Raw genomic sequence first — 22,016 nt, forward strand, 5'->3', positions numbered from 1 at the left:
TAGTTCTCAGGGCCGACGCGATCATTTAAAGAAGGCATTATTTCCGAGATTCGAATTATTACAGGCCCGAAGCGATCAGTCGAAGCATATTGCATTTAACAAATAAATCCTTTTTTTAAAGCATATATTTTTCTACAATATGCCACAAGAATAGATGGTCGCTTTTTGAAGGCCCTTCGAAATGTTGTACAATGAGAACAAAATGATAAAAAAATCGGATGATCTTTAATTTTGAAATCAAAGCAAAATCAAACCTTTCTGTAAACATGCGTGCGTGTAAACAGAAACAAATGAAATTGCTTTCCATTGCTTTCTTTTTGATGGGATGAATATCGAAGCTATGGGATGAATTCCAGGAGCAGTTCCCCTATTTTTGAATATTTTTATTTTCTTAAAAAAACATCTTATATGTTCATTTTCGTATGCATTTCTATACAGCTATGAATACTATCATATATGTTCAAAGAATATAGAATAGAGTATAATAATGATATTTTCCCAATGTGCCATAAATTTTCATATAAGTAAACGGTAGGCATTACCAGCAGGCTGTTACGTTTGATTGAAATTCAATAAACTACATATCTTCTTCATATTCTTTATTTTTATTTATTACTTTATACATTTATACGATTTGTTTCTCAAAAAATTCATCTTTTCAGCAATCAAGATCTCTTTTTTCGGTCTTTGAACCAAAACGATATATATCCCCCGATTTTAACCAGGACAGTCCTTGCCAAACCATCTCTGAAGACAGCATAAATCTAAAACTTGATGGTGTTGAAGAAAGATCCCCCCTTATCCAGAGCATACGAATTAAAGCTTGGTGAGAGAATTCCATTATATATATATTTATCCAATTTTATTGAAACTATATAACTGTATGCCATATGCAAAAAAAAAACAACCGTCAGGGCACCTGATTGAAGCGATTTGGATAGGAAGAGTGGAATCGCCAACTTCCTATTGTTAACATCTCGTGGATAAAGGGCGGGCTCTTCTCCCCATCTATTGGGTCAATCTGAATGACGAGGGCTAGATTATATTATTGAATGTACGAACTTTCTTCTGGAAGGAGATTCTATTCATCCTGTGGATGCGCATAAGGGTCTCTGCTTATGGAACGACCCCACCCAATTTGGGCGCATCATACAGGAGTTTGATGAAATACAAACAATAATATAATCATGGTCCAATCGTTTGTCAGATATGGCCAGTGCTATCGGCAGGTGCCTTGCTACAATAGATGGTAGTATCATCATCATCATCATCATTCAAAATGTTGTGCAATGCTGTTGATGACATTTCGTGAAATGGATTACTCCACATAACTATTTTTTCATATGTATAAAGCTTCTAACTACGCCTCGATGAAAGAAAGCGAAATGGAAACATTTTAACTTAAGGATTTTCAGAAAAACTATTTTCAGTTCTTTTAGTCGAATGTATTCAACCGTCTAAGACGAGTTAAGTAACTCCATTTAATTCCACCAATTATTTCGATATATTTGCAGATACGTATTTCGACCACAACTGTGTCACAACTACGAGTCAAGTACGAAACACTGAAGACGACCACACATTTGTGGTCGAAATACGTATCTGCAAAGATATCGAAATAATTGGTGGAATTAAATGGAGCTACTTAACTCGTCTTAGACGGTTTAAGGATTTTCCCAAATGGGACATTTCAATCCTCTTTGTTCCTCAATCTAGTTAATATTTTATTAGGGTACATGCCATTCGGGTAAACATTATTCTGGTACTCGGTTTTCGGTTTTATTATAGAATCATAATCCTAATTTCAAATGTTTCTTTTAGTCTTATTAGCCTTATTAGCAGTGGTCGTTCTTCCGGTTTTTCACAGGCAAGGATCATGGACGAATGTTGTTCTTCGCGATCCGAAAAATGTAGCAGTAATTCTACGAATAAATTTGTTCATACGAAAAATGGACGAGTTTCACTTCTTGCAAACCCAATCCCGATCACAACTCGATGTTTCAATTTATTATTTATAATTGATTCTTTTCGTTGAAATTCGAGCACTCGCATTCCAGTTCTGATCCAGTCTTTCCAGTGGACTTGCAAAATATACCAAATTGAGTAAATCAATATTTTTTTTGAGAGCATATCTCTTGGTTTCATTTAGTTTGCTAAAATATCCTATGATTTGGAAATACAAAAGCCATCAATGGAATTTGTTGACAGTGCACATCAGTGTTGTGCAGTGCACATCAGTATTTGAATTTTATTTAGGCAGTTTGATTTTATACAAATCTTATTTGTTAGTGAAATGTGATGACAGAACTCGGAAAGTTCAGTAGCTCCTTCGACCATGTGTCAAATCAATGGAAAGTACCGCTTTCCCCTCTGTGATGAGGACAAGGCGACGATCAGTTTATGATTGGTGGTGACAACATATCTGTCGAACCTGTTTAATGCTGACTACATTGCACATGCGTCTTGATATAATCGGCTCGGCCTAAAGCTGGTTGGATGTGTCGGAGAGTGGTCGTTAGGAACCGTTTACTAATATAGATAGTAGAATCTAAAGATGAGGGAAAGCATGGTTGCGTTCGTAATATCATACGCATTAATATTTTCATTGAAGTCGTGATGTCATGCTCGTTTGAAGACACATTTAACAGCTCGATTGGAGACAGAGGATTTTTTTCGCTCTTCTATAGATTCCACTATCCATATTTACTAACAACCGTCAATCCGCTCTTACGGACAGTCTGAAGGTCGAATATCGTATCTTATAATTTAGTGTTCTTGTCATCAAATACACTTAACCAATTCTACAGGTATTCTAAGCTGTTGGAACAGTGACAAATTCTCACCTCCATTCGACCCATTGTCACCCCAACGACGATACATTAAAACATTTAGGGAAGAAGGACTAGTTCTATGTTTTCAGAGAAAAACTCGATGACTGATCCAAACTATAATCACATATAGCTAAATCAACTCATTGAAACACTTGTTGCACTTGGAATGGGAATGTGCTACAAAGTATAAGCTTTAAAATTGTGAAATTTCTCCACAATTATCAGGTTTGGAATCTATAGCTAATCGATACGAATGTAGCGGGTTGTTGCAATGCTGGTTATTGAACCAGTTAAGAAAGTATTGCTATGGAAGGCTTCATGTGTATGCACGTGGGTATTATGAAAGAAGCTATAGGTTTGAAGATTCAGAGTAGACAAACTGTCTCGCACGGTTTATTAATCCATTGAAAGCTTTGACTGTATGTACTTTAACCATATTACTTGAATTAGTCAAAACGATTTGCTGTAAGTGAATTCCGCCGCCACCGGCCGCCGACGATTTTCTCACGCCACCGCCGCCGTCAAAAATGAATCGGCACAACGCCATATGGAAATTGATTACGCCACCGAGTATTTTTTTACCACGCCTATAGCATTTTTACTGTTGAGTCTAGATCTATCTAGCTCCTGTCGGAAATACCTATGGTCAGCCAAGTTCATATGACAATTACCATCTTTACAATTATGCAGGATTTATTTATTCTCATTTACCAATACCCAGTCTAGACCCAACACAATTGTAAGCTGGTGAAGGGCCTATTTCATTAAAAACAAGCTTTTTCAGCTGAAACAGTAGCTTATTCGACCTGAATTGTTTATGTAGGAACCATTGGATCCCTTTTTGTGCAACGTATGCTCGGTCAAACAAAACAATATTTGCTCAAACAAAATGCACCTGACCTGGAATTCCCTCGAAAATTTCTCCTGTAAGTCCATCGTGAAATTCATCCAACAATTTATATAAAAAATCCTTCTGAGTTTCAAATCAAAAATTCTTTTGCGAATTTCTTCAAGAAATACTTTATGCATTGAACATCATAATCTTTTATAAACTCCTTCAGATATTCCCATACAAATTCCGTCGTGAATTTTTCATGAAAGCAGTTCATTGAGAATTTTTTAGAGAAATTTACAGGAGAACATATAGAGAGATTTCTGGAAGAGTTGTCGAAGGAATTTTCTCGGATATTCTTGTAGGTAAGAATCATTGAAAGAATTTCTAAACAAGTATCTGTAAAAAAAATCAGAGAAATAAGCATATTTCTATATCAAATCATTTGTTATAATTTTATTTTCAATATTAAAGTGAATTTCTTTCAAATACCATACATTTATTTCATAATTTAAGAGATTTATTGATAGATTAAAACGTTACACGCCTGCGTAACGCATACAAAGTGAAATTATAGACACTTCAAAAGGTGGGAGTATTTTTCTGATGATATTTCAGAGAATTTTGTTCTTGGGAAAAAAATCGAAAGAGAAACATCCGGATACCCGTAATGATGGGTAGACACCTTTACGTGGTGTGTTACGGGGTAAGATCTACCACGGTTACATTGCCAGCTACAGGCCCTGACCCAACGAATACCTTCCTCTTTATCCAACTCCGTGCTACTTATGAGGGTGTCGCTAAGTCGGTGGCCTCTCGTTAAGTAAGTACCATATCAACACTTCCTTCCTCTCCCTAGTTACGGTGAAAATGGGAGTAGTAATCCTCATGCTTTTGTTATTTCTGTCTAAGACTGGAATCAAAGACCACTCCCCTTGATTTCTGATAGCATTCTAGATAAGGATCTCAAAAGTTAAACATGAGTATCACTAGTGTCCAATCTACAAATTACACCGTAACAATGCTAATGCTAATGCTAATGCTAAAAAATCGAAAGAGAAACATCCGGACAAATAATTTATTTGTGAACGAATTTCCGGAGAATTTTTGGAGGAATTTTTGGAAGCATTCCCAGAGGATTGCGCGTAAGATTTTTTTAGATCTAGATTTCGCAACTTAATTTCCATAAAAATTCTTCAAGAACTCCTGGACAATTTTCCGGAACAATACCCGGGAGGTGGGTTTAGTGGAAGTCCCATGTGAATGTTGGAAGGAATTCAGAAGAAATATCTGAAGAGTCCTCGAGGAAATCACTGTAGAGTTTGCGAAGTAATTTATGCAGTTTCATTGGAGGAGTTTTTGGAGGAACTCCAGAAAGAATTTCAAGAGAATTTCTATGAGTAATTATTTAAGAGATTACAGGACTTCTCGGGGATTTCCTGAGCCAACATCCTTAGACATTCATATAGGAACTTCCAGAGAAATTCCTGAAGTTTTTTTTTAAGGAATTACCGGCAGAATTCCTGGAGGCACTTCCGGAGAAATTCCTGGAGGAACTTTCGGAAAAACTCCTGGAGGAACTTCTGTAGGAATTCCTGGATGAACTTCCGGAGGAACTCCTGGAGGAGCTTTCGGAGCAATTTCTGGAACAGCTCTCAGAGCACTTCCAGGTGGAATTTACGAAGGAATTTGTGCAAGAATTTCTGAAGATTTCTATAGCTTGAAATAAGCTCACGCCGACCCACGCCACCGCCGATTACCAACGACGTGACGCCACCGCTTGTTGAATATAATCGATCATGCCACCGCCGTTTTGAATCGGTACACAGGTCTTATTTTCAGCCAAATGACCTGTTAGATAGGGCGAACATCTTTTTCGGCCAAATTACCAATTTTGTCGAATGTCCCTTTCGGATGTACGTCTCTTCCAGGCAAATGACATTTTTGACCAAAACATTTTCGACATAATAACCGTTTCGGACAAACGATTAAGCCAAATGGAATTCTGCTGGATGACTTTCAGCTTAACGTGTTATTTGGCTGAAGCTATTTGAACAAATGGCTTTTTGTTAAATGACTTTCGGCCAAACGACGAGAAGGGCCGCTAGGTCAGAAACCACAAGGCCAAAAGACCAATCTGGTCGCAAATGTCATTTAGCTGAAATGGACATACGGCCGAAAATGTCGTTCAGCCGGATTTGCCTTTTTTTTTCAAAACAGTTGAAATTCACGTGATTTTTTAGAGTTTCGTATTATTTTAATTTTTTAATTTTTCTTCTTGGAATTTATAAAAGACAGGATTCACCCTCTTCAACCAGAGGTCGGAAGTTGTATCCTTACTAGAGAGGGATTCGAACCCACACCCCACAGCATGCAAATACGCCCAGCTCAGCACAGCCGTAAAGTGTCAATAACGCTTGTTGTTATTATAATCTGCAAGCTCTTTTAATAACTTTTACAATTGCAAAATCTTTCAAACAAAAAAAAAACTCATTGTTTCGTCTAGGAACTACCACTACATCTTTCTTTGGACTTCCCAGAAAGCATTGAAACCAAATTCAGCTGCTTATGGTTGTAAATCTGCGTTTTGATCAAATTTTCGAATAAAAAGTAAATAATTTTGAAACAAAAAATATGGGTATTCTTATAATACACGGCACACTACGATGGGCTGGATATCAACTTCATACTTATGCCAAAATAGCATCAAAAGCAGTTAAAATAAAGGTGGTAGATAACTCGAAAAATGCCATAGGCATCGCGGTAGGTCATGTATACGATGGCTTATGCAGCTGGTGAATGATACTCCATCAGGCGTAGACTCACTAAGAGGAGGCAATCAAGTATCAAGTAAGTAAATATGAAAAACAATGGACTTCTGAGGGTCAATATTATAGGAGTTCGGAAAAGGATATACTCCAAGTTGCATTCGACGCAGAATCCTGTCCCATTGTTTCCTATTTGAAATTGGCCAGATCGAACTATGGGATCGAAAGTTATGGTCAAAATACAAAATCATACGAAAAAATCGCGTGAAAAATGTCACTCATTTTTCGGGCACTTATCCTCAACCGATTTGCTCGCAACAAGTTGCATTCGACGCAGAATCCTGTCCCATTGTTTCCTATTTGGAATTGGCCAGATCGAACTATGGGATCGAAAGTTATGGTCAAAATACAAAATCATACGAAAAAATCGCGTGAAAAATGTCACTCATTTTTCGGGCACTTATCCTCAACCGATTTGCTCGCAACAAGTTGCATTCGACGCAGAATCCTGTCCCATTGTTTCCTATTCGAAATTGGCCAGATCGGACAATGGGATCGAGAGTTATGGCCAAAATACAAATTCATACGAAAACATCGCGTAAAAAATGTCACTCATTTTTCGGGCACTTATCTTCAACCGATTTGCTCGCAACAAGTTGCATTCGACGCAGAATCCTGTCTTATTGTTTCCTATTTGGAATTGGCCAGATCGGACTATGGGATCGAGAGTTATGGCCAAAATACAAATTCATACGAAAAAATCGCGTAAAAAATGTCACTCATTTTTCGGGCTCTTATCCTCAACTGATTTGCTCGCATCAAGTTGCATTCGACGCAGAATCCTGTCCCATTGTTTCCTATTTGAAATTGGCCAGATCGGACAATGGGATCGAGAGTTAAGGCCAAAATACAAATTCATACGAAAAAAATCGCGTGAAAAATGTCACTCATTTTTCGGGCACATATCCTTAATCGATTTGCTCACAACAAGTTGCATTCGACGTGGAATCCTTGTTGGATTCCTATTTTTACCCTTCTTACACCCTAAGAAGGGTATAAAGATCGCTTGAAAAACCGACTTTTTATCCGAGGCTCGGAGACCCAAGTCGTATATACCAATCAACTCAGCTCGACGAACTGAGCACATGTATGTATGTGTGTGTGTGTGTGTGCGTGTGTGCGTATGTGTGTGCGTTACAAAAATCTCACATCAAGATCTCAGCCGTCCGTGTACCGATTTGCACGATTTTAACACTAAACGAAAGCTATGACTTTGTCATTGTACGAGTGCAATCGGACATTTGGTTCCAGAGATATGTGAGAAATACGAACATGAAGTGCATTTTCAGAAAACTAACAAAATAATGTCACATGAATATCTCAGCCGTCTGTAAACCAATTTGCATGATTTTATCTTTAAACGAAAGCTATGACTTTGCCATTGAACCCATTGTATTTTGTTTTTGCAATTAGACATTGGGTTCCGGAGATATCTTTGAAATACGAACATAAAGCATTAGACGTATCAACTTCACACATTGGTAAAATATGTCCCATCAAGATCTCAGTCGTCCTTGGACCGATTTGTGCGATTTTATCTTTAAACGAAAGCTATGTTTTTGTCATTGGACCCATTCATTTTTTTCTGCAATTGGAAATTCGGTTTCAGAGATATCTGTGAAATACGAATATGAGACATATTTTCAGACTACTAATGAAGAATTGTCACACCAATATCTCAGCCGTCTATGACCCGATTTGAACTCTTTTGGGCTTAAACAGAAGCTGTAATATTGCCATTTAAGGTGGAAAATAAAATCTGCAGTCTTTTTGTATTTTTTAAAAATTGTTAAGTTTCCAGAAATATCCCTTTTTGCCTTTCTCGTATACAAAGTATACGTAAAGGCTATATGTTCGCTCCAAAAACGAACTTTTTATAGGAGTCCCGGAGACCCATAGTGTTATATACCGATCGACTCAGCTCGACGAATTGAAGTGATGTCTGTGTGTATGTGTGTGTGTATGTGTGTGTGTATGTGTGTGTGTGTGTGTGTATGTGTGTGTGTATGTGTGTATGTGTGTGTGTATGTGTGTGTTTTTGTGTGTGTTTAAAATAATCTCCCTCATTTTTCTTGCACGTATCATTATCCGATTTGCCCGCAAGTTGCATTCGACGCGGAATCTTGTCCCATTGTTTCGTATTGAAAATTGGCCATATCGGACTATGGGCTTCGGAGTTATGGCCAAAATATATTTTTTACAGCAAAAAATCTCACTCACTTTTTAGACACTTACTCTTAGCTGATTTACTCGCAACAAGTTTCATTCAACGCAGAATCTTGTCCCATTGTTTCGTATTAAAAATTGGACAGATCGGACTATGGGTTTCGAAGTTATGGCCAAAATCCACTTTTTCACATGATAAACACGTACAAAGTTCTCACTCATTTTTCAGGCACTTATCCTTAACCGATTTGCTCGCAACAAGTTTCGTTCGACGCGAAATCCTGTCCCATTGTTTCGTATTGAAAATTGGTCGAATCGAACTATGGGATTCGAAGTAATGGCCAAAATACATTTGTTGACAAGAAAAATTCTCACTCATTTTTTAGGCACTTACTTTTAGTCGATTTGCCTGCAACAAGTTGCATTCGACGCAGAATCTTGTTCCATTGTTTCGTATTGAAAATTAAACAGATCGGTATTAAACAGATATGGCCAAAGTTTATTTTTTTGCCTTTTTGCCTTTCTCGTATACAAAGTATACGTAAAGGCTATATGTTCGCTCCAAAAACGAACTGTATACCGATCGACTCAGCTCGACGAATTGAGGTGATGTCTGTGTGTGCGTGTGTGTGTGTATGTGTGTGTATGTGTGTGTATGTGTGTGCGCAAAATAATCTCACTCATTTTTCAGGCACTTATCCTTAACCGATTTGCTCGCAACAAGTTGCATTCGACGCGGAATCTTGTCCCATTGTTTCGTATTGAAAATTGGCCCAATCGGACTATGGGCTTCGGAATTATGGCCAAAATATATTTTTTATAAGAAAAATTCTCACTCACTTTTTAGGCACTTACTCTTAGCTGATTTACTCGCAACAAGTTTCATTCGACGTAGAATCTTGCCCAATTGTTTCGTATTGAAAATTGGCCCAATCGGACTATGGGTTTCGAAGTTATGGCCAAAATTCATTTTTTGCATAAGAAACACGTACAAAATTCTCACTCATTTTTCAGGCACTTATTTTTAACGGATTTTCTCGCAACAAGTTGCATTCGACGCGGAATCTTGTCTCATTGTTTCGTATTGAAAATTGGCCCAATCGGACTATTTATTTATTTATTATCAGGCTAAGGCCGGAGTGGCCTGTGCTGCACAAAAAAGTCTTCTCCATTCAGCTCGGTCCATGGCTGCACTTCGCCAACCACGCAGTCTACGGAGGGTCCGCAAATCGTCCTCCACCTGATCGATCCACCTTGCCCGCTGTGCACCTCGCCTTCTTATTCCCGTCGGATCATAGTCGAGAACCATTTTCACCGGATTACTGTCCGACATTCTGGCTACGTGCCCGGCCCACCGCAGTCGTCCGATTTTCGCGGTGTGAACGATGGATGGTTCTCCCAACAGCTGATGCAACTCGTGGTTCATTCGCCTCCTCCACGTACCGTCCGCCATCTGCACCCTACCATAGATGGTACGCAACACTTTCCTTTCAAAAACTCCCAGTGCGCGTTGGTCCTCCACGAGCATCGTCCAGGTCTCGTGTCCGTAGAGAACTACCGGTCTTATAAGCGTTTTGTAGATAGTCAGTTTGGTACGGCGGCGAACTCTATTCGATCGCTCCGTCTTGCGGAGTCCAAAGTACGTACGATTTCCAGCCACTATGCGCCTCCGAATTTCTCAGCTGGTATCGTTATCGGCGGTCACCAGTGAGCCCAAGTACACGAATTCTTCAACCACCTCGATTTCGTCACTACCGATAGAAACTCGTGGTTGGTGGCTTACATTGACCTCTCTTGAGCCTCTTCCTAGCATGTACTTCGTCTTCGACGTGTTAATGACTAGTCCAATCCGATTAGCTTCGATTTTCAGTCTGATGTAGGCTTCCTCCATCTTCTCAAAGTTACCGGCTAAGCTATCTATGTCGTCGGCGAAACCAAATAACTGGACGGACTTCGTGAAAATCGTTCCACTCGTGTCAATCCCTGCCCTTCGTATTACTCCCTCCAAAGCGATGTTGAATAGCAGACACGAAAGACCATCACCTTGCCGTAACCCTCTACGGGTTTCGAAGGGACTCGAGAATGCCCCCGAAACTCGAACTACGCACATCACCCGATCCATCGTCGCCTTGATCAACCGTATCAGTTCATCCGGAAATCCGTTTTCGTGCATTAGCTGCCATAGCTGGTCCCGATCGATTGTATCATATGCGGCTTTGAAGTCGATAAATAGATGATGTGTGGGCACGCGGCATTTCTGCAATACCTGACGTATGGCGAACACCTGGTCTGTGGTAGACCGTTCACCCATAAATCCCGCCTGGTACTGCCCCACGAACTCTCTTGCAATTGGTGTTAGTCGGCGGCATAAAATTTGGGAGAGTACCTTGTAGGCGGCGTTCAGCAATGTGATTCCTATGATCGGACTACGGGCTTCGGAATGATGGCCAAAATATATTTTTTATAAGAAAAATTCTCACTCACTTTTTAGGCACTTACTCTTAGCTGATTTACTCGCAACAAGCTTCATTCGACGTAGAATCTAGCCCAATTGTTTCGTATTGAAAATTGGCCCAATCGGTTTCGAAGTTATGGCCAAAATTCGTTTTTGCCTTTCTCGTATACTAAGTACAGGGGATGGACAAAATAATTAGGATAGGCAAATTTTAGGTAAAATTATATGTGTTGTAACTACCTCAGTTATTATCCGATTTTGACAATTCAGGCATGCCTGAACTAGAAAATTAATGCAGTTTGACGGTGTGTCCATGGAACCGACTCTGGCCACCGGATTCCGGAGATATTCCGGGTTTTTCGGAAGTTGGTTCAAAACCGTAAATTTGAGGTGGATATTATGAGAAGTTGTAGTTGAAAATTGAATAATATTAGTAACCACAAATGAAGTAGGGCTCTTGCTGATTGGAACCATATATTGAGATTTGGAATCGGACCAGAATCAAGTGAAATATAGCCATTTCTTTAAAATCGGTTCCGATCGATACTTATCAAAAGGGTCAGGCCACAACTTCATTTGAATCTCGCTTTTTGATAGATCGTCCACTATGATTTTATTCTAGAAGGCCTCTAATGTGTCCAGAATGACAAAACAATTGAATAAACGGATCCTGGAGTCGCTGAGATGTCCCCGGGGAACCTGTGAATGGGGACATTAAAGTTTTAGCACCAAAATCAGTGATTCGACGGCTCTTTTTTCATGGTTTTCGATCAGGAAGCGAAGTATGAATAGAAAATGGTCCATTGACGGCTCTGACCGCTTCCAGGATCTACGGATTGGCCCCGGGGAACCTGTGGAAGGAAACATTTTATTTTACCAAAGAAAACAGTCGTTCGACGGCTCTTTTTTCATGGTTTTCGATCAGGAAGCGAAGTATGAATATAAAATGGTCCATTGGCGGCTCTGACCGCTTCCAGGATCTACGGATTGGCCCCGGGGAACCTGTGGAAGGGGACATTTTAATTTTACCAAAAAAAAACAGTCGTTCGACGGCTCTTTTTCATGGTTTTCGATCAGGAAGCGAAGTATGAATATAAAATGGTCCATTGATGGCTCTGAGCGCTTCCAGGATCTACGGATTGGCCCCAGGGAACCTTTGGAAGGAGTCATTTTAATTTTAGCACCAAAACCAGTCATTCGAAGGCTCTTTTTTCATGGTTTTCGATCAGGAAGCGAAGCATGAATATAAAATAATCCATTGACGGCCCTAGCCGCTTTCAAGACCTACGGATTGGCCCCGGGGAACCTGTGGAAGGGGACATTTAAGTTTTGCCACCAAAACCAGTCATTCGACGGCTCTTTTTCATGGTTTTCGATCAGGAAGCGAAGTATGAATATAAAGTGGTCCATTGACGGCTCTGATTGCTTCCAGGACCTACGGATTGGCCCCGGGGAGCCTGTTGAAGGGGACATTTTAGTTTTAGTATCAAACCCAGTCATTCGAAGGCTCTTTTTTCATGGATTTTTTCAGGAAGCGAAATATGAATTAAAAATGACCATTGACGGCTCTGACCGCTTCCAGGACCTACTGATTGCCTTCGAGGATTCTATGAATGAGGACATTTAGCACTAAAACCAGTCATTCGATTTTTGATCAGGAAGCGAAGTATGAATATAAAATGGTCCATTGACGGCTCTGACCGCTTCCAAGACCCACGGATTGCTCCTGGATAATCTGTGTAAGGGGACATCTTATTTTAAGCATCATAACCAGTCATTCGACGTCTCTTTTCTAGTGGTTTCGATTAGGAATCGAGTAATGAATATAAAAGGGACCATTGAGGGCTCTGACCGCTTTCTGGACCTACAGATTGGCACAGGAAACCTGTGGAAGAGGACATTTTAGTTTTAGCACCAAAACTAGTCATACAACGGCTCTGTTTTCAGGGCTTTGGATCAGGAAGCGAGCTATCCGTAGGTCTAGAAAACGGTCAGAGCCGTCAATGGTCCATTTCTTGTTCATACTTCACATTCTGATTGAAATCCATGAAAAAAGAGCCGTCCAATGATTGGTTTTTGTGCTAAAACTAAAATGTCCCCTTCCACAGTTCTCCGGGGGCAATCCGTAAGTCCTGGAAGCGGTCAGATCCATTAACGCTTCGCTTTCTGATCAAAAATCACGAAAAAAAGCCGTCGAGATATTGGTTTTGGTGCTGCAACTTAAATGTTCCATTCCACTGGTTTTCCGGGGAGAATCTGTAGGTCCTGAGAGCGGTCAGAGTCATCAATGGTCAATTTTATATTAATACTTTGCTTATATTAGAGAAGAGCTGTCGAATGATTGATTTTGTGTAAAAACTAAAATGTCCCACAGGTTCCTCGGGGGCAATAAGTAGGTCCTGGAAGCGGTCAAAGCTGTCAATGGTCCTTTTATATTTATACTTTCCTTCCTGATCGAAAACCTATAAAAAGAGCCGTCGAATAACTGATTTTAGTGCTAAAACTTTTATGTTCCTTTCCACAGGTTCCCCGGGGACAATCCTTGGGTCCTGGAAGCGGTAAGAGCCGTCAATGATCCATTTTATTTTCGTACTTCGCTTCCTGATCGATTACCATGAATGAAGAGCTGTCGAATGGCTGGTTTTGGTGCTAAAACTAAAATGTCCCCTTCCACAGGTTCCTCAGAGCCAATCCATAGATCCTGGAATCGGTCAGAGCCATCAATGGACCATTTTATATTCATACTTCGCTTCCTGATCGAAAACCATGAAAAAAGAGCCGTCGAACGACCGGTTTTGGTGGTAAAACTAAAATGTCCCCTTCAACAGGTTCCCCGGGGCCAATCCGTAGATCCTGGAAGCGGTCAGAGCCGCCAATGGACCATTTTATATTCATACTTCGCTTCCTGATCGAAAACCATGAAAAAAGAGCCGTCGAATGACAGATTTTGGTGCTAAAACTTTAATGTCCCCATTCACAGGTTCCCCGGGGACATCCCAGCGACTCCAGGATCCGTTTATTCAATTGGTTTTTCATTCTGGACACACTAGAGCCCTTCTAGAATAAAATCATAGTGGCCGATCTTTCAAAAAGCGAGATTCAAATGAAGTTGTGGCCTTACCCTTTTGATAAGTATCGATCGGAACCAATTTTTAAAGAAATGGCCAAATCTCACTTGATTCTGGTCCGATTCCAAATCTCAATATATGGTTCCAATCAGCAAGAGCCCTACTTCATTTGTGGTTACTAATATTATTCAATTTTTAACCACAACTTCTCCTAATATCCACCTTAAATTAACGGTTTTGAACCTACCTCCGAAAAACCCGGAATATCTCCGGAATCCGGTGACCAGAGTCGGTTCCATGGACATACCGTCAAACTGCATTAATTTTCTAGTTCGGGCATGCCTGAATTGTCAAAATCGGATGATAACTAAGATAGTTACAACACATCTAATTTTACCCAAAATTTGCCTATCCTAATTATTTTGTCCATCCCCTGTATACGTAAAGGCTATAGCATTGCATCAAAACAGAACTTTTAATAGAAGGCTCGGAGACCCATAGTGTTATATACCAATCGACTCAGCTCGACGAATTGAGGTGATGTCTGTGTGTGTGTGTGTGTGTGTGTGTGTGTGTGTGTGTGTGTGTGTGTGTGTGTGTGTGTGTGTGTGTGTGTGTGTGTGTGTGTGTGTGCGTGTGTGTGTGTGTGTGTCTGTGCGCACCCACCCAAAAAAAATGTCACTCATTTTTCAGGTACTTATCCTTAACCGATTTACTTGCAACAAGTTGCATGCAAGTTGCAGACGCAGGATACTCTACCATTGTTTCCGATTGAAAATTGTCCAGATCGGACTATGGGATCGGTATTTATGGCCAAAATACCACTTTTTTATAGACAAATTGAGAAAAAAATGTCACTCATTTTTCAGGCACTTATTCTCAACCGATTTACTCGCAACAAGTTGCATTCGACGCAGACTACTCTCTAATTGTTTCCTATTGAAAATTGGCCTGGTCGGACTATGGGCTTAAGAGTAATGGCCAAAATACTATTTTTATAATGCACGAGAAAGGCACCATCACCGCTAGGTGGATTAATCTGGGTTTTTTGCCAAAGTTTTCGTGTAGCTAACAAATTCAATTAATCACAAATTGCATTGGACATCGTTCAATGTCATAACTGAGGATATCCTTCAGCAAATGTACGCATGAATTGACATAAAATACTTTCCGTTTTCCTTTTGCGAACAAAATATCACAAGTCAGTCAAAAAGCCGCTTGGTGCGGTTTGGGTGAACCCCGACCACTTGTACATCTTGAAGTCTTTATTACATGGGACTCGTGTAGCTTTTTGGAAGCTTTATATTTACTTCTTTTAATGGTTAACAGTCTGAACCAATTTGAAAAATCATCCAAAGACATCCAATCTACAACGCTTGTAGATGCAAAGGCAAAGTAGTAATGACCTGCAAAACATGTATTTCACATATTTAAAACAATCTTGACAGAAAAGATGTGAAAATATGTTCGGCTACTAACTTGTATGGAGCCGCCCCATAGTACATAGTATTATCGCAACGACGGCAACAACTAGTCGCCGCAATTCTATAGCTGGGTCGCTAGGCAATGTTACATTTACGCTTCCATACCAACGGCGACAGAATCACGTCACCAATGTCGCGTCGCGTGTGTTTGGGGGAACCTTTATTGTGCTGTCCCTTCGTAATCTATTAAATCCTCAATTTGTCCCGTTTTTTCATTGATTCTTTCAAATATTTCAAAAATTGTATTCAAACGAACTAAACATGTTATGCAGAAACCAAAAAAATGCAACAAGTGGACAAGACAAAAACCATAAGAAAATTCGAGATGTTCAACACTTATATTATTATTTATTCAGACTAAGGCACAAGTGGCCTGTGCGGTATATAAGAATCTTCTCCATTCGGCTCGGTCCATGGCTACACGTCGCCAATCACGCAGTCTACGGAGGGTCCGCAAGTCATCTTCCACCTGATCGATCCACCTTCCCCGTCTTCAGTCGTCCGATTCTCGCGGTGTGAACGATGGATGGTCTCCCAGCAGCTCATGCGACTCGTGGTTCATTCGCCTTCTCCACGTACCGTCCGCCATCTGCACTCCACCATAGTTAGTACGCAACACTTCCCTCTCAAAAACTCCAAGTGCGCGTTGGTCCTCCACGAGCATCGTCCAGGTCTCGTGTAATAAGCGTTTTGTAGATTCTCAGTTTGGTACGGCGTCGAACTCTATTCGTGCGGAGACTCTACTCTTGCGGAGTCCAAAGTACGTACGATTTCCAGCCACTATGCGTCTCCGAATTTCTCTGCTGGTATCATTTTCGGCAGTCACCAGTGAGCCCAAGTACACAAATTCTCGATTTCGTCACCACCGATGCAAACTCGTGGTGGGTGGCTCACATTGTCTTCTCTTGAACCTCTTCCTATCATGTACTTCGTCTTCGACGTGTTGATGACTAGTCCGATCCGCTTAGCTTCCCTCTTCAGTCTGATGTAGGCTTCCTCCATCTTCTCAAAGTTACGTGCCATAATATCTATGTCGTCAGCGAAACCAAATAGCTGGACGGACTTATTGAAAATTGTACCACTCGTGTTAATCCCTGCTCTTCGTATTACCCCTTTCCAAAGCGATGTTGAATAGCAGACACGAAAGATCATCACCTTGTTGTAACCCTCTGCGCGTTTCGAAGGGACTCGAGGATGCCCCTGAAACTCGAACTATACGCACATCCCCGATCCATCGTCGCTTTGATCAACCGTGTCAGATTATCCGGAAATCCGTATTCGTGCATTAGCTGCCATAGCTGGTCCCGATCGATTGTATCATATGCGGCTTTGAAGTCGATAAATAGATGATGTGTGGGCACGTTGTATTCGCGGCATTTCTGCAATACCTATCACCCAACCAGCGGATGGCAGATTTTAATACAGTTCTGCATAAGAACCTTGCAGAAACTGTATAATAATTGGGCATATACAAAATCTGTATTATTTCAATACAATTATTGTATTGAAATAATACAGATTTGTATTATTTTAATACAATATTTGTATAAAAAGCTTACAGAATTGTATATGCCCAGATTTTATACAATAATTGTCAGGTTTGTTTTTTGGGTGTAGAGAATGGCGAACACCTGGTCTGTGGTAGAGCGTTCACCCATAAATCCCGCCTGGTTCTGCCCCACGAACTCTCTTGCAATTGGTGTTAGTTACTTACTTACTTACTTATGGATCCTGTACACCTCCGGTGGTGCAAAGGGCCGACTTGAAAGATCTCCATCCTGAGCGTTGCCCGGCTATCGCTTTAATCTGTTGCCAGGTTAGATTTCGGTCGACTTCTTTTATTTCTTTATTGAGGCTTCGCCGCCATGAGCCTCTGGGTCTGCCTCTGCTGCGATGTCCCGCTGGGTTCCAGTCTAATGCTTGTTTACAGATTTCGTTTCCGCCCCTGCGTAGAGTGTGGCCGACCCAGCCCCACTTCTGATCCCGAATTTCTATTGCTATCGGTCTCTGGTGACAACGACGATGGAGCTCGTTGTTTGAGATCCAGTTGTGAGGCCACCAGGCCACTGATACACACCATGTTTCGCTACCGTATAACAGCACAGATTTCACGTTAGAGTTGAACATTCGTATTTTGGTGCATTCACTTATCTGTCTGTTTTTCCAGATATTTCTTAAACTCGCAAAGGCAGCCCTTGCTTTCTTGATCCGTGCGCCAATGTCGATCTTGGTACCACCGTCTGACGCCATTTGGCTACCAAGATATTGGAAGCTTTCAACATTCTCCACTGGTTGCCCGGCTACTGTGAAACTGGAAGGAGTCACTGTGTTTACATCCAACGATTTGGTTTTGTTGACGTTGATGATTAAACCTGCTGAAGAGGAGCGCTCGGCAAGTTCGTTGAGCTTACTCTGCATATCAGAGCGCCATTGCGCGAGGCGTGCAACGTCATCAGCCAAATCAAAGTCGTTTAGGAGCTCCATGGTTATAGGCTGCCATAACAGCCTGCGGTTTGGTTCACGGTCAATCGCATCTACCAGAATCTCATCAATTACGATGAGGAACAGTAACAGTAATAGAATAGATCCTTGCCTCACACCAGCTACGACCCAGATAGGGTCGGACAGGACCCCATTGTGCAGCACTCTACACGAAAAGGCCTCGTACTGTGCTTCGATGAGGCCGATGATTTTCACAGGAACTGCCTTGCGTCTCAAGGCGCCCCACATATTCTCGTGATTGGTCGAAAGCATTTTCGTAGTCAAAGAATACCAAGTAAAGGGACTCTTGGAATTCGTTGACCTGCTCCAGAATAATGCGGAGCGTGACAATATGGTCCACACAGGATCTTCCGGCACGGAATCCGGCTTGCTGCCGCTGGATAGTCGCATTGATCTTCTCCTGAATCCGGGCTAGGATAATTTTGCACAGAACTTTGAGAACGGTACACAGCAACATAATGCCTCGCCAGCTATCGCATACAGTCAGGTCACCCTTTTTGGGCACCTTCACTTCGGCTGATATGCGGTCGATCCCTGGGGCTTTATTCAATTTCATGCTTTGGATGGCTGTTTGGATCTCTAGTAGTGATGGAGCTTCGGCATTGACGCGTGTTATACGCCGGACCCTAGGCAGATCATGCCAAGGTGGTGATGGCCTGGCTGGTACTTGAAAAAGTTGTTCGAAGTGCTCGAACCAGCGTTTCAGCTGGTCAGTTGGGTCGATCAATAACTGATCATTCGCGTCTTTCACAGGCATCGTTGCATTCATCTTCGCCCGCTTAAGCATCGTGAGACATCATAGAGGAGGCAAATGTCCTCGGTTGCGACTGCTCTCTCTCCTTCGTCGGCCAGAGAGTCTGCTCACGCTCGTTTGTCCCGTCGACATGAGCGTTTTACTTCCTTCTCAAGAGCCGCGTATCGTTGACGGACTAAGACTTTGGCTCCTCTGGTTTTTATTACTCTATCGCGGCTTTAGCTTCTCTTCGCTCCTCTATCTTCCTCCAGGTCCCATCGGTGATCCATTGTTTTCTCTGGGTGCGCAGTTCGCCAAGATTGTTTTCGCTGGTGGCGATGAAGGCATTCTTGATGGCGGTTCATTGGTCTTCCACGCTGCCACCTTCCGGAATATCTGCAGCACGCGTCACCAGCTCTTCAACGAAGGACGGTTTCACCGTGGTATCTTCCAGTCGACGTGTGTTAAACCATCGTTCAACTCTCTCCTCCTGCCGACGAATCCGCGCAATGCGCAGGCGTATTTCGCCGATGAGAAGGTGATGATCAGACGCGATATCGGCACTACGTTTATTCCGTACATCATGAAGGCTCTGTTTCCATTTTCGGCTGATGCAGATGTGGTCGATTTGATTTTCTGTAAAGCCGTGACGGAAGACTCACGTGACCTTATGAACCGGTCGATGAGGGAAGAGCGATCCCCCGATCACCATGCCATTATTACCACAGAATTCTGCGAACAGCTCTCCGTTTTCGCTCATTTATCCGAGACCAGGGCGTCCCATAATGCGCTCATGGTTTGAGATGTCGGATCCGATCTTCGCATTGAAGTCGCCCAAATAGATCTTGATATCACCCTTCGGAATTCTATCTACGATGGCATTGAGTTGGAAGTAGAAGTTCTTTTGACGTAAAATACGTCTAAGGGGAAGACTCGGATACAGGGTGACAAATGAAAATTTCCAAATTCGAGACCGTCACGAAATCATGTAAGATTTTGATCTTTAATAGCGCCTTTATCTTCCGATGGATTTTCGAGATTTATATATCAATCGGCTCGGGAATTCTCTACCAATTTGTCAGTTATATTGAAACTTTGGGTTATGAACGTTGAATAGGGTATCGGATCATTTTGGCAGCACCCTCTTTTCTTGTCCGCAAGAGTCTCGTTTCGGCCGTCGCCGTTCAGTGCGGTTGGCTTTTGGACTCTGCTTTTTGTGCGGTGTTTCGCACAAAAAGTAGAACAATGGAGCCGGAGCAGTGACCGCGGTCGAAACAAATGTAACAAAAATGCGTAATTTAGTGCATGGTGTATACAAAGTTATGCAGATAGGGGCATGTTTGTGCAGGCATGAGACGATCAATTGTTACCAATGCCAATGCCCTTGCTAGTAATGCAATCATCGCAATGTAATTGCACAAACATATTTATATTAAAAAACGACTTTGGAAAAGTGTTGAGCATTTTTTTTGCAAACTGAAAATTAATAAGGCCGTTACACATATTTATTAAAAAATATGGTCTACGCAGGGTCAAAGTCTAATGGTCTCCGCAAAGTCAAGGGGGGAGTGGGTAATCTTCTTCTTCTTCTACTGAATCGAGCGGCGTAAAAATTTGAATGCAGAGGTTTTTGGGGCCGGGAAAAGTTCTTAAGATGGCTCGAGACCAATCTTCTCATTGGAACCTGGCTCCTATACAAATGAAACCCCAATTTCATCATAACTCGAGATGAAGCAAATGGAACCAAATCTGACATGTGGAGGTTTTGGAAGGGAAGATATGTTTTTGTGGTGGTTTGCAACGCCTCCCCCTTCTGGAAAGGGGGGCTTCCATACAAATGAACCAAAAATTTCTGCATAACTCGAGAACTAATCAGAGAATGAATCAATTTTGACGAAGCGTAGTTCGTCGGGTCTGCTAGTAAAACCACTGAGGAATGAATTTGGGTTTTCATAGTAATTTTTTTAAACAATTGTCGTATCCAACAAATTTCATATAATAAGATACGCTAGTTTTGTTCGAAACCAGTGACATAAAAAATCAAATGAATTTTCTAAAAAATCGGAGCCAGCCTCGGGCTGAAAATCTCCCTAAAAAAAAAATTCTAAAAATATTCATGCATGATGGCACTACAATCCTCAATGAACTAAACCGTGTTACGTACAGGGGATGGACAAAATAATTAGGATAGGCAAATTTTGGGTAAAATTAGATGTGTTGTAACTATCTTAGTTATCATCCGATTTTGACAATTCAGGCATGCCCGAACTAGAAAATTAATGCAGTTTGACGGTATGTCCATGGAACCGACTATGGCCACCGGATTCCGGAGATATTCCGGGTTTTTCGGAGGTAGGTTCAAAATCGTAAATTTGAGGTGGATATTAGGAGAAGTTGTGGTTAAAAATTGAATAATATTAGTAACCACAAATGAAGTAGGGCTCTTGCTGATTGGAACCATATATTGAGATTTGGAATCGGACCAGAATCAAGTGAGATATGGCCATTTATTTATAATCGGTTCCGATCGATACTTATCAAAGGGGTCAGGCCACAACTTCATTTGAATCTCGCTTTTTGATAGATCGTCCACTATGATTTTATTCTAGAAGGCCTCTAATGTGTCAAGAATGAAAAACCAATTGAATAAACGGATCCTGGAGTCGCTGGGATGTCCCCGGGGAACCTGTGAATAGGGACATTTAAATTTTAGCACCAAAATCAGTCATTCGACGGCTCTTTTTTCATGGTTTTTGATCAGGAAGCGAAGTATGAATATAAAATGGTCAATTGACGGTTCTGACCGCTCCCAGGACCTACGGATTGGCCCCGGGGAACTGTGGAAGGGACATTTTGGTTTTACCACCAAAACCAGTCGTTCGACGGCTCTTTTTTCATGGTTTTCGATCAGGAAGCGAAGTATGAATATAAAATGGTCCATTGACGGCTCTGACCGCTTACAGGATCTACGGATTGGCCCCGGGGAGCCTGTTGAAGGGGACATTTCAGTTTTACCACCAAAACCAGTCATTCGATGGCTCTTTTTTCATGGTTTTCGATCAGGAAGCGAAGTATGAATATAAAATGGTCAATTGACGGTTTTAACCACTTCCAGGA

General features: G+C 41.4%; 1 pseudogene; it reads right to left on the minus strand.

Moving 5' to 3' along the window:
• The window catches only part of LOC134204072 (serine/threonine-protein kinase greatwall-like), a 46,254-nt pseudogene extending 28,106 nt beyond the window's left edge, over nt 1-18,148 (minus strand).
• Nucleotides 18,149-22,016: the final 3,868 nt, after the last annotated feature.

Source organism: Armigeres subalbatus, unplaced genomic scaffold (genome assembly GCF_024139115.2).
Source record: "Armigeres subalbatus isolate Guangzhou_Male unplaced genomic scaffold, GZ_Asu_2 Contig38, whole genome shotgun sequence".
Taxonomy (NCBI): domain Eukaryota; kingdom Metazoa; phylum Arthropoda; class Insecta; order Diptera; family Culicidae; genus Armigeres; species Armigeres subalbatus.